This window comes from Schistocerca nitens, chromosome 9 (genome assembly GCF_023898315.1).
Source record: "Schistocerca nitens isolate TAMUIC-IGC-003100 chromosome 9, iqSchNite1.1, whole genome shotgun sequence".
In the NCBI taxonomy this organism is placed as follows: domain Eukaryota; kingdom Metazoa; phylum Arthropoda; class Insecta; order Orthoptera; family Acrididae; genus Schistocerca; species Schistocerca nitens.
Window position 1 is genome coordinate 296,806,743 of NC_064622.1, and position 17,649 is coordinate 296,824,391.

The following is a 17,649-nucleotide window of genomic DNA, read 5'->3' on the forward strand; positions in this document are numbered from 1 at the left end:
CATTATAGGCCAAATACTGCTGAGTCTACAGTATATAATATGAATATACACATGAATCGAATGGTCGAGGGTTTCTAACACTCGGCAATTGCGAATTTTGAATGCAACATAGAAATTTATAAATGAAAGATTGCAATTAAATAAAATCTGCAGGTACTATTTTTAACGATTATAAATGATGAGTGCAATAGCAGAAGTACCTTTAAGAATGCCGTTTATTACTGCAAAACACTTACTGGTGTCGATGGTCCAGCAATTAAATAAAATATAAATTGAATAACAGGGGAACAATACATTCCTACTTCACGTAATTACTTAACGACCACCAACATACCTCGCGAGATATTCACTTCACTGCAGAAGCCACAGAAATCACACGAGTGCACGTCGGCACTACGAAATATTTCTATTTCCCCTTCCACGCACAAACTGCCCCACTCTCCAGTATTGACAATAAATCGATATGCAGCATTTATTTTAACTACTGTATATAAAAAGACACAATTTCGATTGTGGGAAGATTTGTAGAGAAAATGCGAGCTTTGTTGACATAGTTCGTTCAACATGGGAAAATGAATGAAGACGTTTTATTTGCTATCGAAAATTTGAGTGTGCCATGCGTTCGAAATGTATTTTTTAATAAAACTGCTAAAAAACAATTATTCTCCTTTGTAAAGAAATACGTATGTAACTGAAACTACTTACGGTTTATTAACTTCCTCTTATTTCATCTTTTACCAGGTTCCAACTTCATCATTGAAACTCGTGTTAAATCGAACTCTCAATTATTCATAGGTTTTCTTAGGTCTCTTGAGCGCCGAATCATAAACCGTGGACTGTACGCCAATCCGGACCTCTGTGCGTGCCTGCAGCGATGCGAGTTAAGTGTTGGTCTTGCGTGTTCTGGCCTGAACAATGCGAGCGTGTGGCACAAAGTACCCGAATCATAAAGAAACAAAGTGGTGCGGGAAGACATTTGGATTACATCACACAAGGCCAGATCCTCGACGGAGTAGAGGTCAGAAAGCTCTCTCTCTCTCTCTCTCTCTCTCTCTCTCTCTCTCTCTATATATATATATATATATATATATATATATATATATATATATATATAATGAGCAAGCACTGTGTGGCAGCGGGTATTTCGTATTCCTGTTAGCGATTTCCCGTCCCAAGCAAGGAAATAAAATACAGAAAAATACAGGTCTACTTGGTTATAGCGAAGCGAGTCAGGATTTAAGAAAAGCGTTCATGTAAGATACCGAACAATACACACTTTAGAAGGGTATGGTGACAGCAAAAGGCGAGTCTTCTCAATGCGTAATTTACAAATAAATGACGCCTTTCAAATTGATAGCGCACATGAAACGTATCAAGAGATAAACTGAAACCCAGGAAAGGTTCCTTTGCAGCAAGAGAGAAACTCGCCTGTGCAGAAACACTCGCCAGTTGAGGAAAATACACGCGTTCTGACATATTCTAACCTCCCTGGACCATTTGGAGAAAGCTCTGCCCAAGTACCACTTTGCGCACGCACTGCGAATAAAGCTCGACCGCTGAACTGTCTTACCCAAGCTCCTACACGACGTAGTGGAGAGGTTTCCAAATACAAGCAGCTAACCGCCGCCATTTACAGTGACCAATTAGTTTGACAATTGTTACCAAATAATCAAATCTGTCTTTAACTTATTCTTAAATGAATCTAGTATCTTGTTTTCTGTTTTAGGCCTCCATCAAAAGAGGGGAAGTTACACAGACACCTGTCAAGAATGTAAGGGCCTTTTCTGATAAGTAGTAGGCATGCTATCGGATAGTTGCATGCAGATTAATAAGTAACCGGTAGAAAGATTATTTTATGATCTCCTAAGTTTTCTTGTTTAATGTTTCTTGAAGCGTCAGCTGCGTCTCTTTTGTGTCTTTTCACAGTCATTAACTTATTTTTTTGTGGCACGGTTTTGTGTGCTTCCTTTTCTCGATTTTGTTTTTCCTTCTGTTTGCTTGAAATTGAGTAATTGTGATCTCCTGCAGAACTTGAACCAGGAATTTCATTCTCATACTTATTCACAACATGGATACAGAGTCCTTATGAACGTCGTTTGCATCTCTTAAGTCATTGTTTATGCATCGTTTCATAAGATATGACTTTCTTTACTAAGTACAAACACAACGTTGCCCTAAAAATTGTACCTCTCATCCTATTCAGTTTGGGAACGCTACAGTAGGGCTAGAGAGCGGCCTAGTCATATTTACTAAGTCTATGGTCTTACCGAGGTCAGAACAAAACAGTGATTGACATTTTAGACACAGAAAGGGACGATGATGTCAGTTCGCGGTTACCCGCACTACAATGTGACCGCGGCAGCATTAGCTGTGAAAATTTTGTACCGCTTCCCTGCCTCTGTTTTCTGCTAGCCTGTAGCACTGAAATCACTTCGTGAAGTAATAATAGCCTTATAATTTTTCTGCGGAAACTCGCTATTAGCTGCAGATATTCTTTTGCCTATTGTAAAAAAAAATCTGCGTGAAGAAACAAAGCATATGTTGAAAACTAATCACAACATTTGTGGTAGTGGTAACTATAGCCCGCAGAACGATGTGACAAGGGCGAACAAAACAGATGGCGCAACCAGGTATGTTCAGTGGTATGTTGTTGCTATGGAAGCTGTTTCGTAAACAACTATCTGTCAGTTAGTTCATTATTCTGATCCTAGTGTGGTGTCCCCCCCTGTCCTGAAAAGACAGAAGTTCAAATTTTTATGCGTTTCATGTGAACACCATGGGTTACACGAACAAATATCAAAACGGTGGCTCGTTTCCTGCCACACCACGAAGCAGCTGGTATCTCGTTATCATTGCATTGTTGAAGTTGTGATTTCGAGTGTGACTTTAGGCTTCAGTGAACCTGACGAAATATCTCCCCGAAATATCTCCCCTACAATATCTCTGGCTAATAATGGAGGGCAGCGCGGGGTAGTCTGTGGCGCCTTGACACGGTCCGCGCGGCGCCTCCCGTCGGTGGTTCGAGCCCTCCCTCTGGAATGGGTGTGTGTGTTAGAATAAGTTAGTTTAAGTAGTGCGTAAGCTTAGGGACCGACGAGCTCAGCAGGTTCGTCCCATAAGATGTTACCACAAATTTCCAAAATTCATAATGGAGGTAATGGCAACGGCCTTGCCGCAGTGGATACACCGGTTCCCGTGAGATCACCGAAGTTAAGCGCTGTCGGGCGTGGCCGGCACTTGGATGGGTGACCATCCAGGCCGCCATGCGCTGTTGCCATTTTTCGGGGTGCACTCAGCCTCGTGATGCCAATTGAGGAGCTACTCGACCGAATAGTAGCGGCTTCGGTCAAGAATACCATCATAACGACCGGGAGAGCGGTGTGCTGACCCCACGCCCCTCCTATCCACATCCTCCACCGAGGATGACACGGAGGTCGGATGGTCCCGGTAGGCCACTCGTGGCCTGAAGACGGAGTACTTTCATAATGGAGGTAATGTAAACGTTTTAGTATACAACCTCAGCCGTTTATTTCGTCGCCGCTATTCAAGCGTGAAAATATAGCATTTCTGCCAGGTGATGGTCTACTGCCAGGGAATTCGCTACCTTTTTGCTGGTATCGTCCGACCACAGAATTAGGATTTGGTAGTGGAGCAGGTGGCACCGCCACGACAGGTAGCAGATCGTTGGTTGTTCCGGGTGGCTGGCGTCACACACCCACTGCTCGCTAATTATACCCACTCAGATCCCCACCACACCACAGCAGCCCAAGACAACCGGTTTGGCGGCGCCGTTTTTTGCGCGCGCGCGGACACACGTGCACACAGTAATGTCTCACGTACTTCGAAGCTCAAACTCCAACAACGGCCCGATGACTTCCCAGCCATCCCGGCAACAACGACAGCTCCACTAAAACGGTTTTTCGAACTTCATTCGCCAAAGAAATTCCAATTAAATAATCCAGATTCGAATCGAGAATAGCTGATAACATGAGTAAGTTACATTTATGTACGCTCCGTGTAGCGATTTCAGGTACGTAATAACAGCAAGTCTTCTGCTCCGATTTGTATACCTATACTGTTCCTTTAGGAGTACGCAGTTCAAATAGCTCAATTTTTTAGCAAACATATGCAACCGCTCGCTAGACGGAAATTCCTTACCTGAGATCTGGAACGCTGTACTGGCCACCCAGTACACAAGAAATGAAACACCAGTAATCTATGAATTACAGACCCATATCATTTACATTAATTTTCAGTAGAATTTTAGAATATATACTGTGTTCCAACATTATGAAGTTCTTCGAAGATAACTATCTATTGACACACAGCCAAAGCAGATTCGGAAAATATCGTTCTTCTGAAACACAACTATCTCTTTATTCACGGGGCCATAATGAGTTCTATTGACGGGGGATCTCAAGCTGATTCATATTTCTTAGATATTCATAAGACTTTCGACACCTTTCCTGACAAGCGGCTTCTAATCAAATTGTATGCCTATGGATTGTCTCGTCAGCTGTGCGCCTGGTTTTGTGATTTCATGTCAGAAAAGTCACAGGCCTTGATAACTGAAGGAAAGTCATTTGGTGAAACCGAACTGATACCTGACTTTCCCCCAGAAAGACCAGGGAACCCAAACTTTTACCATACCTGGGCCGAATTAGAAGGAAACGAGTATTTTTGCGCCGCATATTATACAGGGCTATTAAAAAAAATAACAGGTTTCAAACCTTTGAAGCTTCCAAACTACAAAAGATAGAAACACAATTCCAACGTTCCTGGAAAGACAGAAGTTCAAATTTTTATGCGTTTCATGTGAACACCATGGGTTACACGAACCAATATCAAAACGGTGGCTCGTTTCCTGCCACAGCTGGTATCTCGTTATCATTGCATTGTTGAAGTTGTAATTTCGAGTGTGGCAGCAAGTGCGCCACAGTTTTGATATTTGTCGTTTAACACATGGTGCTCACATTGAATGCATTAAAATTTGAACTTTCCTTCTTGCAAGAACGTTGGAATTGTGTTTCTATCTTTTGTAGTGTGGCACCAATAAATGTTTGAAATTTGTTCCTTCTTTTTGAATAGACCTGTATGCTTAACGCTGCTAACTATAACAGCTGAGAAAGAGCTTGGGGTGGACCAGTGAGAATAATATCGTTTGGTGAGACTTTCAGTTTAAAAATATTCAATTTATCGTGTTTTCACATAACCTGATAGTTGTTCATTTATTGGGCCGCATTGATACTTGATTTGGGCTGCATGCGGCCCGGGGCCACGGGTTGTACAACCTTGGTACAGACGATTTGCTGTTTTTAATCTTTATCAGGGATCACCAAACTACGGACTGCGGCCGGATCCGGCCCTCGACGTTAAGCTCACCCGGCCCGCCGACGGTACTTGAGTTTGCTTGATAAAACGTCTGCACCTCGAGACATTTTGGAACAATTTAAATTGAAATATTATCTTTAGAATAGTAAGTGATCTTCACACATACGGAGACGTCCTGGGTGCTATGTACCTTAAATTTACTATGTTCGGTGATCAGGTCGGGCCGGCCGCGGTGGTCTAGCGGTTCTGGCGCTGCAGTCCGGAACCGCGGGACTGCTACGGTCGCAGGTTCGAATCCTGCCTCGGGCATGGGTGTGTGTGATGTCCTTAGGTTAGTTAGGTTTAAGTAGTTCTAAGTTCTAGGGGACTTATGACCTAAGATGTTGAGTCCCATAGTGCTCAGAGCCATTTGAACCATTTTTTGATCAGGTCGAACTTGAAAGGCTCGCAAATCCCGGGTGCTCTGTTCATACACAGCATCATAGATCACCAAGCTCTTTGTGGGGAAGACTCAAACATTTTTTGTCTGCAATTCGTCACATGGCGCCTCAAACCGCGCGGCCACTCCGTGCGGCTGCTGTATGGAAGTAAAAATTGGACTCTGGGTAAATTGGAAAGAAATCGATTTGAGGATGCTGAAATATGGATATGGTGGAAAATGACAAGAGGAAGGACGTGGAAGCGCAAGGGAAGTAAACGGAGAGAGAACATTATTAACTCTTACATGACACACTTCAGTAGAGTGAGGACGCATGAACATTGGGGTGAATCGCATCCCAGCGACGACAATTGTAATAACTGAATATTATTACTTGAAAATTTTTGTAACTTACCAATAGCCTACTTTTTGAAGTTGTATGGGCCATATAACCAAAGAAGATTAATAAATTCAGATATCAGAAAAAATGAAAAATTTCGTTTCTTGTAAAACAGCTATAAGTTTTTTTATGTTTTCATATAAATGACTAAAAATTTAACTGAGCTTACTCGAGGTACAGTATTAAAAATAATATATTACTTAAACGTGTAAAAAAGATACTTATTCCGTGAAAGAGAAGGGAGCAACATCGTGAGAAAATGAATATCCTGTTATAAAAAAAGCATAGTTATTATTGTTTGAACATATTATTCATCTGAATTTGATTGGAAAATAGAAGATACATGTTTCATAAAAATGAAATGAAAGATATTTAGTGAAACTTACGTATCTTTAACATACACATACAATGTTCGTCCACTTCAAGCAGCTCCTCGCATATATGTAGAGTTCGCAGTTTAATCGTCATCTAATTATTCGACTAAAATATTATGTCGTACAAAAAATTTAGACAAGGTATTACATAGTATACTTACTTTTTGCACTCTGATGCCAAAATGTACTTCAGATAAAATGCCTTTAAATTTCCCACATTCCACCTTGCTTGACACATTGGGATGTAGACAACCCCAGTCGAATGAGGACGGCTGTCGTAGAAGGACTGACGCTTCCATTGTGGCGCCACGGGCTGTAAGGGTAGTGATACTATCGAAGTTGTAGCAAATGGCGCCTTAGACCCGATTTTCTCGGATTTACATAATTAAAAGTAGCCATTGGATGCACAAAATCCCTTTATATCAAATAAGGGTTAAAGGAAATTGGAAAGAAAAAATATATTGGACATGTCATGAGACAGAAGAGGTCCATCAGCAATGCTCTTGAAGGGAAAGTGCTTGGAAAGAAATGAAGAGGACGTCCTAGGATGAAGTACACACATAAAAAAATAAGTTTTGCATTACCTCTCCGAGAGTTCTGGAACCTGTACAGAAAATTGGAATAGAGATTAACGTAAAAATTATTTCCGCCCTTTTTATTGCTCATAAAAACCACACATTGCATGTTGTACCACCATACAGCGAGACCTTCAGAGGTGGTGGTACTGATTGCTGTACACATCGGTATCTCCAATGATACCCAGTTTCACGTCCTCTTGCATCGATGCATGCCTGTATTCGTCGTGGCATACTATACACAAGCTCATCAAGGCACTGTTTTTCCAGATTGTCCTACTCCTCAACCGCAATTGGCGTAGATCCCTTAGAGTGGTTGGTGGGTCACGTCGTTCATGAACAGCCCTTTTCAATCCATCCCAGGCATGTTCGATAAGATTAATGTCTGTCCACTCTAGTCGAGTGATGTTATTATCCTGAAGGAAGTCATTCGCAAGATGAGCACGATGGAGGCGCGAATTGTCGTCCACAAAGACGAATGCCTCGCCAATATGCTACCGATATGATTGCTCTATCGGTCGGAGGATAGCATTCACGTATCTTACAGCCGTTACGGCGCCTTCCGTGACCACCAGCGGCGTATGTCGGCCCCGCTTAATGCCACCCCAAAACAGCAGGGAACCTCCACTTTGTTGCACTCGCTGGACAGTGTGTCTAAGGCGTTCAACCTGACCGGGTTGCCTCCAAACACGTCTCCGAAAATTGTCTGGTTGAAGGCCTAAGCGAGACTCATCGGTGAAGAGAACGTGATGCCAGTCTTGAGTGGTGCATTAGGCATGTTGTTCAGCCCATCTGTACCGCGCTGTATGGTGTCGTGGTTGCAAAGATGGACCTAACCGTGGACGTCGGGAGTGAAGTTGCGCATCGTTCAGCCTATTGGGCACAGCTTGAGTCGTAACACGATGTCATGTGGCTGCACGAAAAGCATTATTCAACACGATGGTGTTGCTGTCAGGGTTCCTCCGAGCCATAATCCGTAGGTAGCGGTCATCCACTGCAGTAGTAGCCCTTGGGCGGCCTGAGCGAGGCATGTCATCTACAGTTCCTGTCCCTCTGTATCTGCTCCATGTCCGAACAACATACACTCCTGGAAATTGAAATAAGAACACCGTGAATTCATTGTCCCAGGAAGGGGAAACTTTATTGACACACTCCTGGGGTCAGATACATCACATGATCACACTGACAGAACCACAGGCACATAGACACAGGCAACAGAGCATGCACAATGTCGGCACTAGTACAGTGTATATCCACCTTTCGCAGCAATGCAGGCTGCTATTCTCCCATGGAGACGATCGTAGAGATGCTGGATGTAGTCCTGTGGAACGGCTTGCCATGCCATTTCCACCTGGCGCCTCAGTTGGACCAGCGTTCGTGCTGGACGTGCAGACCGCGTGAGACGACGTTTCATCCAGTCCCAAACATGCTCAATGGGGGACAGATCCGGAGATCTTGCTGGCCAGGGTAGTTGACTTACACCTTCTAGAGCACGTTGGGTGGCACGGGATACATGCGGACGTGCATTGTCCTGTTGGAACAGCAAGTTCCCTTGCCGGTCTAGGAATGGTAGAACGATGGGTTCGCTGACGGTTTGGATGTACCGTGCACTATTCAGTGTCCCCTCGACGATCACCAGTGGTGTACGGCCAGTGTAGGAGATCGCTCCCCACACCATGATGCCGCGTGTTGGCCCTGTGTGCCTCGGTCGTATGCAGTCCTGATTGTGGCGCTCACCTGCACGGCGCCAAACACGCATACGACCATCATTGGCACCAAGGCAGAAGCGACTCTCATCGCTGACGACGACACGTCTCCATTCGTCCCTCCATTCACGCCTTTCGCGACACCACTGGAGGCGGGCTGCACGATGTTGGGGCGTGAGCGGAAGACGGCCTAACGGTGTGCGGGACCGTAGCCCAGCTTCATGGAGACGGTTGCGAATGGTCCTCGCCGATACCCTAGGAGCAACAGTGTCCCTAATTTGCTGGGAAGTGGCGGTGCGGTCCCCTACGGCACTGCGTAGGATCCTACGGTCTTGGCGTGCATCCGTGCGTCGCTGCGGTCCGGTCCCAGGTCGACGGGCACGTGCACCTTCCGCCGACCACTGGCGACAACATCGATGTACTGTGGAGACCTCACGCCCCACGTGTTGAGCAATTCGGCGGTACGTCCACCCGGCCTCCCGCATGCCCACTATACGCCCTCGCTCAAAGTCCGTCAACTGCACATACGGTTCACGTCCACGCTGTCGCGGCATGCTACCAGTGTTAAAGACTGCGATGGAGCTCCGTATGCCACGGCAAACTGGCTGACACTGACGGCGGCGGTGCACAAATGCTGCGCAGCTAGCGCCATTCGACGGCCAACACCGCGGTTCCTGGTGTGTCCGCTGTGCCGTGCGTGTGATCATTGCTTGTACAGCCCTCTCGCAGTGTCCGGAGCAAGTATGGTGGGTCTGACACACCGGTGTCAATGTGTTCTTTTTTCCATTTCCAGGAGTGTAGCTTTGGTTCACTCCGAGACGCCTGGACACTTGTCTTGTTGAGAGCCCAACCCTGCACACAGTAACAACGCGGACACGATCGAACCGCGGTATTGATCGTGCAGGCGTCGTTGAACTACAGACAACACGAGCCGTGTTCCTCCTTCCTGATGGAATGACTGGAACTGATCAGCTGTGTGACCCTCTCCGTCTAATAGGCGCTCATTCATGTTTGTGTGACATCTCTGAATAGGCCAAAGGGACTGTGTCTGTGATACAACAGCCATAGTCAACGGCTATCTTCAGCAGTTCTGAGTACCGGAGTGATGCTAACCCTTTTTTTGATGTCTGTATTAGTAAGTCATCGACAGGAGGACAGGATGTGACAGTTATGTGGAACTGATACGAGCAGTCAGTGATAGAAGAGAGTGGTTGCGTCGACAAGGTGATAATTAGTAATAATCCCTTCTCTTAATAACACCCAGAACATCGATTAGCTCACGTCGAGATTTAGTTGCCAGCCCATTCAATAAACGTAATTTTTTTGGTGAATCCCCGCATTTCACGTTAATTTCCTTGTACTGCGAATTCAATACGTTGTAGTAACATCCCCCGGATACAGTGTCACGGTACTACTTAGGTCAGTAAGCGATGAAACCGAGCATGGCGTAAGTCCGTTTTAGGTGGCACGTCAAGTTAGACCTCGTATATAAATGTGTATGTTTCCCGGTAACGTTTGTCACGAGAGGAAGGAGTAATTTTCTTATCCAATGGGCAAGTGACGGGGGCGTTGCTGGCACGCAGACGACTTCCGGCAGAGTACGGAGAGCGGGCGCAGAGCTTGTCACCGAATTCCCGGCAGGCCATTGATCCGGCCATCGGAGCGCGAAGCGCGTCCAGCGGAGCGTGGCGGCGCGCGCGGCTGCGTGACCAGTGCGTGGGCGAAACGGCAGCCGCACCAGATAGGGGGGCGGGTGTAACTTCACTGAGCGCGTACCGCGCGCACCGTACCCCCGAATGAGACACTGTACAGCGTGTCCAGCACAGGACTCACAGGTTCTAAAATTAAATAGCCGTCAGAATTTTATACAGAAGCTTTCGACATCTGCTAAATTTGAGGTCAATAAAAAATTAAATTCTGAGCCCCCATTGAACTGACGCCACAGATCCGATTTGTGGATTTGATTTATGACAAACTATTAACTGAACTGGCTGCAGTCCATTCCAAGAAGTTTTTGTTCCAGGGTTCCCCTAGTCTATGTGCCAAGTAATACGCTAAAACACGTCTCCGTAGAATGATATTTATTACGTAACTATGGTTCACATTACAAATACACAGTAACATCATCCATCCTCCATATTTTTCCATCGTTGCCAATCTACGTTTGGAAGGCTTTCACAAAAATATAGTATTTGAGGTCTCAGTGGCCTATCTCGACGTCAGCTCCCATAGAACTACCTTTCGGCATCTCTCAAAAATCTATGTATACAGTCGGCTCCCCTTACGAGGATAAGGGATGTCCCTGTTTGAGTCAACTATTCTTCCCATAACCCATTCTGCCATCTCAGCAAAATTAAATGTAACATCTACGAAATTCAAAATGACTTCGAAATTGTGTGAAATGCCTCATCTTAAAGGATTTTTGTGCTGATTGCAAATCTGATCGTAGATTTCGCGAATTTATTATGTTTCCAAAGTTATGGACAATTTAACGTTGTCATTAATATTTTACTGTGTGTGTAATATTTTATTAATGTGTATTCACGCGATGTATTTAGATTACAGTTGTATATGGAAAACATGATCCTTTGTTTTCTAGCATTAATTGAATGAATGTTATTGCTCAAAATAGTGCTTTTCTTGAATTTCAATATTGCATCATAACTTTTTCGTTAATATGTGCCACAGTATTCAAATTAGCCAAGTCGATACGTCCCCCACGAAACCTGTTATCCTGTTATGATCTTTAGTGACTATAGATCCTCCGCTAGTGGTAGTAAAATATGGCCTGATGAATGAAACTGATTTTAATATTCGAAATATGGATTTCGTGCAGAAGTCCTAAAACTAGATTTCAAAAAGATTGTGTGCTATCTATGGAATCAGCAAGCGTCTATCAGTGTTGTGCCGTTGTTATAAATATGTCTTACGTACGAAGAAAATAGTATATACCTATACGAATTTAGAGTCAACGAGTAGGTTGGTAGTTGTTGTAACCGACTTTGCTTTAGTAATCGATAATCTATTGTGAAATTGTGTTAAAAGTGTTGAAGTAGTATTTAAAAAGTCTGCTAACACATGGCACTATAATCTCAACATCTACTGCCTATAAATAGTACTCGAAGCCCATAGCGATCGCCTGAACCGTTGAAACCTGAAAGGAGGTTAGCGGTCCGAAGGAAGAGGTGGAAATCATTGATCAAAATGGTTTTCTTGTACTGAAATATCACAGTTTAGAACACAGTATTATGGCAATAAGGTACAGTTTGCAAATAAGATTTAATCTTCCAAAAGGACCCGATGCGAAACCTGTTAGCAAGCTCTTTGATAAGCGTGACTGACGATCTACTGGGGAATGTTTGTCGCAGGTCAATTGTAGTTTTTCTTGAAGGTGTCGCCGGAGTTTGTCGGATTATTTAGGAGCAGCGGAGGAAATCCGTCCGAAGAATTGCAACAGAGTCTAGTTAGAAGCGTTCCAGCACGTATAGATTACCTTGATACAGTCTACACATGTTTCAATTTTAAATGCTAAGTCACCAGGTCATGCTCGTGTCCACTTTGCGACAAAGTACTGACTTTGCGAACCAGACTCTAGATTGGCAATGAATGCTTTGATGTTGGCTTCACCTGGGTCGCAGGCGATGCACACATCTACATGAACAAATCCGTAATAAACAGGACTGGTGATTTTGGTGTTCAGAAATGCGCCATTTGTGTGAAGTAAAACCCCTGTGCATTCTCCTAGAGTTACTGTTCGGGTTGCATTGCGTAGCAGATAAATTATTGGCCTCTTTCTCATGCAAGAATCAATAGACAATGAATGTTACATTGCAGTTGTGAAACAATTTATCGCCACACAATGCAAGCATTGAGGGATCGCCCCTACCACATCGCACAGAACACGTTTCGCTTTCCTGATGATGAACAGTTAGGGGATAGTCATTGCTTTGGATTATGACAAATTTACTGGCACCCGATCTGACTCTTCGTGACCACATTTTATGGGATACATTGAAAGACACTGCACACCGGGACTATCCCACGACGCTGGACAAGCACGAATCGTCGATATGTGTGGAAACTGAAGCAATTCCCTTTGAGACGATACAAGACCTGGTGGCAGACCTCACTGTTCGTTTGCGCCACACCTCTAGTGCGAGTGATGGACATTTTGAAAAGATCATGAAGTCATTGCGAAGACTGCAGATAATGGGTTTGTCTATGTATGCTAATACGACTCTTGCAGTGCTCAGTGCTCAACTGTTTCAGAGTTGGAGGGTCATATGACTGCTTGGAACCAGTTGTACACAATCTGCAGTGATCGAGAAGGAACAGTGTGTTGCTTTAAGAGGGTGACCATTGTTCTGTGCGGTGAGCTTAGCCGCGTGCAACACTGGCTGGTACCATTGCGAGTAATTTAAGTCACCATTTGTGCTGACTCGGCGTAAGTATATCTTAAGGCATGATTACAGTTTCAACAATAGTTGCAGGTTTGATTCTTCAACAATTTTTTAACGGATTCTCTTATAACTGTATGAAATATCTCTGTTGACGTATTTTCTCAATTACTTCTACTTAAATTCTGACGTGCATTCGTACGTCTTACGTATATAGTTTTTAACGGTTAAAATTTTATCGATTCGCTGTGTTCAGGAGCTCATTATGTAATTACCACTTGTATTGTTATAGCGATTACCGTAATATGTGTTCATGAAATGCATACGTATTACAGAAATGGATGTATATATGTGTGTATGTTCCACATCTTCTCCAAAACCACTGACCGATTTCAACCAGACTTGGTATACGAATCCATTACAGTGAGGCAACAATCGCTGTGTGGGTAAGAACCACCTACCTATCATGCTTCGGGAGATATGAGTGGTAAATAATGAGATGCTGTAGTTCCTCCCCTGACCCATGTTTTGGCAGAGTTAATATTTTCCAAAGCTTAGATCTAGTTCGTCGTCCTTCCGTTGCAGCCCATTTGTGCATAACGTAAAAGTGCGTTGCACCAGCCTTCAGAACGCGTCGGCTAACGAGTGGAGGCTGAAACGTGTCAGTGGCGCGCCTTCGCCAACGCCCGGCGTCGGCGGCCACCTGTTGCTGGCCCGCTAGTTCGTTCACGGCACGTCAGATCGGCCACGCTGCTCTGGCGCCACCTGCAAGTCGGCACGCGGCGACGCCAGCGCCTCTCAGCCGAGTTGACGGTGGCGTCTGTCAACAACACGCGCGCTGAGGCCCATTCCGAAATTCTTTGCTACTTAGTATGTTATGCGCTAGCAGTAACGGATCTGCGGTTTCTCGTCAACATTTTCCGTTATTAGCAGCACTGTATAGTGATCAGCAATAGTACTCGTAGTTTGTAGACATTGTAGATCGTCATCTCTCCCAGTTTAATGCCTATTGCGTGTGGAACCGATTCCACATACCAAAGCAAAAATTTCTAAGATCTTGAAAAAACATTGAATGCGGACCTTGAAGCGCTGAACACCTACTACCTTAAGTGGCATTTGCATCCCAACCCCAATAAAACGACCAGTACCATAATGCACCTTAATAAGAGAGCTTCAAGCAGGAAACTACAGCTTTCCCTGAATGACCGGCATATTAGACATGAAGATAAGCCCAAATATCTGGGAGTAAAATTAGACCGCACACTAACGTTTAGCTCCCATCTGGAAGACACCAAACAGAAATTAAAATCTCGAAATGCCATTATGTCTAAACTGGCCGGAACATCATGGGGGTGCGGAGCTAATACACTAAGGACGTCAGCATTAGCCCTCGTGTACAGCGTGGCTGAATATTGTTCACCAGTCTGGGCGAAAAGTGCGCATGTAAATAAAGTAGACACGCAATTGAAAGAGACGATGAGAATTATCTCAGGCACACTTAGGGCTACCCCATGTGACTGGCTCCCAGTCCTTGCCAACATAGAACCCCCTGATATAAGGCGCTCCATGGCGACCTCAAGAATATATAGGAAGTTCGTACACAATCCAGAACTCCCTATACACCAAGACTTATCACCCATCAACAGACTAAAATCTAGGTCCCCATTTTGGAAGATTGGCAGGGAATTACAGGACTTCGACCCAAAGCTAGCCTGGGGGGAATCATGGCGCAAAGGGACACACAAGAACCAAAAGCTTATCGATGACCCCAGCAAGAAGATAAATGGTTTTGATCTCCCTCGGAAGCTCTGGGTTGCCTTAAATCGCCTTAGAACAAGCGTGGGAAGATGGAAACATCTAATGAATAAGTGGGGACTTGCGGAGAGTCCCGTGTGTGAATGTGGTGAAATCCAGACAATGGACCACCTACTGGTGTGTGAAGTGGTAGGATATAGTGGTGAACTGAAGGACATACATTACTTGCCTGACCTGGCCGTAGATTGGCTCAAAACTATAAGTAGCATTGTGTAGTGTTGTAATTTCCTGGTGGATTGTAATGACACTGTAATATTTGCCTTGTATATGCCGAACGAATAAATAAATAAGTGCTCGTAGTATTACTTTCAAGCTTGCCATTCCACAAGTATTTAGTAATTACATTGACCTCGTCAGATGAATTAAGTTTTCCTCCGTGAATATTTCAATGAGTCTGGAAACTGTGATTGATGAATTTTAAACTGATAATATATTGTTATTGAAGTGGACAGCGCGGGTTTGTGTCCACTGACCCACTCCTCGATACAGCAGTACGTTGTAGACACACTTTATAATTTTTGATTTTCAGAGGGGAGGGGGGGGATGCATGGCCACCTAGAATTTCGTCGAATTTCATTATATTCAGTGTGAATGACGAACTGCAGCTGTTAATGAAATTGGCGGCGTATGTAGGTGTGTGTGCAAGCAGTCACTGTTTGAATTTTACGAATTATTGTGCCGTCGATTCGTTATCGAGCCACTAATCATCAGATGGAGGTGGTACGGTACAATGTGCAACTAGACGCTAGGGTGGCAGTGCTGGCGGAAATAAAGGACATTTACGTAACTAAGTGCTTACGAAAAGTAATGCTTTAGGATACTTGAGTTGCACTGTCTTTTGGTAACCATGACGTATTTATTCCTATAATGTGCATTCTCCTAGCTGACACACACAAAATTTAGGTGTGCTTGGCCTTATGGTAAGCAAATACCGAATATAAGTACAAATGATATGAGAATGCCACATCGTAACCTTGGCAAGTGATGCACACAGACACACAGAATAATATTTGCACGGACACTTGCGAACATTGCAACTGAAGATGTGTCCGTACGTTGCTATTAAACACGTAATGTGCTCCATAAAGTTACAGATAAACAAGTACTGTGAAGTATTTATTACATCAGTGAGTGAATGAGTTACTAGCGTACGTGGCAGGCAGAGAGAAACATGGGAAGCTGTAGGTGCGTAAATAAATGAGAGAATAAAACGTTAAAAGACGGACTGCTTCCGTTTCATAGCTACATAAATAGCCAAGCTTCGCTATTGGCAGAAAGTGTCTCTTAGCCGAAACAAACAGTGAGCATCTGAGCACTGGCATGTAGCGTGTGAATAAATAAAACTTGCCGGAAACAGCGACAACGAATATGGTCCCTTAGCCCTGAGGACATAATGTCATCGAGAGAAATAGGAGCTCGTGTCGCGTCGTATTAATTCAACTACAGTTACTTTCAGCTTTGATTCTGTAAATTCAATTCTGTAAATTCATTGCAGGTATCCATCTACGATATTTCGTTATATTGAGTATTTATGAATCAGCCTCTAAAATTTTCAACTTCGGTAACATTGGCTATAACAGACCTCTGTCTATGACCGTGCGATGTTCCAAAGGAGCAGTTATCGTGAAATGCATACGCTCGTGACAAGTGCCACTAAACATTGTGTGACGTAGATGCTGCACCAATGGATTTGTATACAAGGATATCAATATTTTGTACTCAGTTTTTCAGAATATTGTTTGTCGTAGCTACATTGCGCAAAACGAAAGATCGCTTCTCCGAGACCCAGTAATTGCTTCCCATTACGAAGCACAAGTGTAAAATTTGGCTCAAAAGTGTCTGCATCCTTCCTCAGTAATGGTACAAAATCGTGTCTCCCTGCAACATTAACATGTGCGTGGATAAAACGGCAAATGGTCTCTCTAAGACTTTTCCACGTCGGTAACACCCTCGGTGTCACCCACGCAACTTTGTTGAGCACGTTATAAATGTACCTTCAGAAATTTCGACTCCAATTCAGCCTGGAAGCTACTTTAATGCTCGAGGGCTAGGCAACACCACTTGGTACGGCTTGCCTACCTTCACGTTCAGTGCGGATGCATCCCCGCAATATCCTCAGAAATGGGGTGTCAGCAGTGTAGAAGGTTTTCCAGAACATTTTCCTGATGCTTACCGCGCTACGAACTGTGGCTGCGGTAATCAGTGCCTCAAGGGGAGGGATGGTTTCATCGACACCATTTATGCCGCCCATTGAGGCCTTTCCGTGTCGATTGTGAGCGGCGGTGTTTCTGAAAATATTTTCCTCGGGTGCCGATAAGAACCGCATTGTATCAACGCTGGGTTTCGCGGTTGTGTCCTCCGTCACAGAGACGTCAAAAGAAAGGGTGAAGTGTGGGTAAGCGGCGCTGTGACGACCTTTCCATTTAGCGGTATGCCCACCGTTGCGTTGGAGAGATTTGTGGGTAAGTTTGGTGCGTGTGTGTGATGTCCTTACCCCACATTACAGCCAACATGAACTTCCTAACTATGGGCTTTTTGCCACAAGTGTCGATACCTTGCCGTTTGAAGCCTCGGCGAGCCAGAGGGTGATGTCGCAGTGTGGCGCCACGCTTTTGATCCGTTATAGAGGAAGG

General features: G+C 44.4%; 1 pseudogene; it reads left to right on the forward strand.

The window, feature by feature from the left end:
- Positions 1 to 3,159: 3,159 nt before the first annotated feature.
- Positions 3,160 to 3,277, forward strand: LOC126204501 (5S ribosomal RNA; annotated as a pseudogene).
- The last annotated feature ends 14,372 nt before the right edge of the window (positions 3,278 to 17,649 follow it).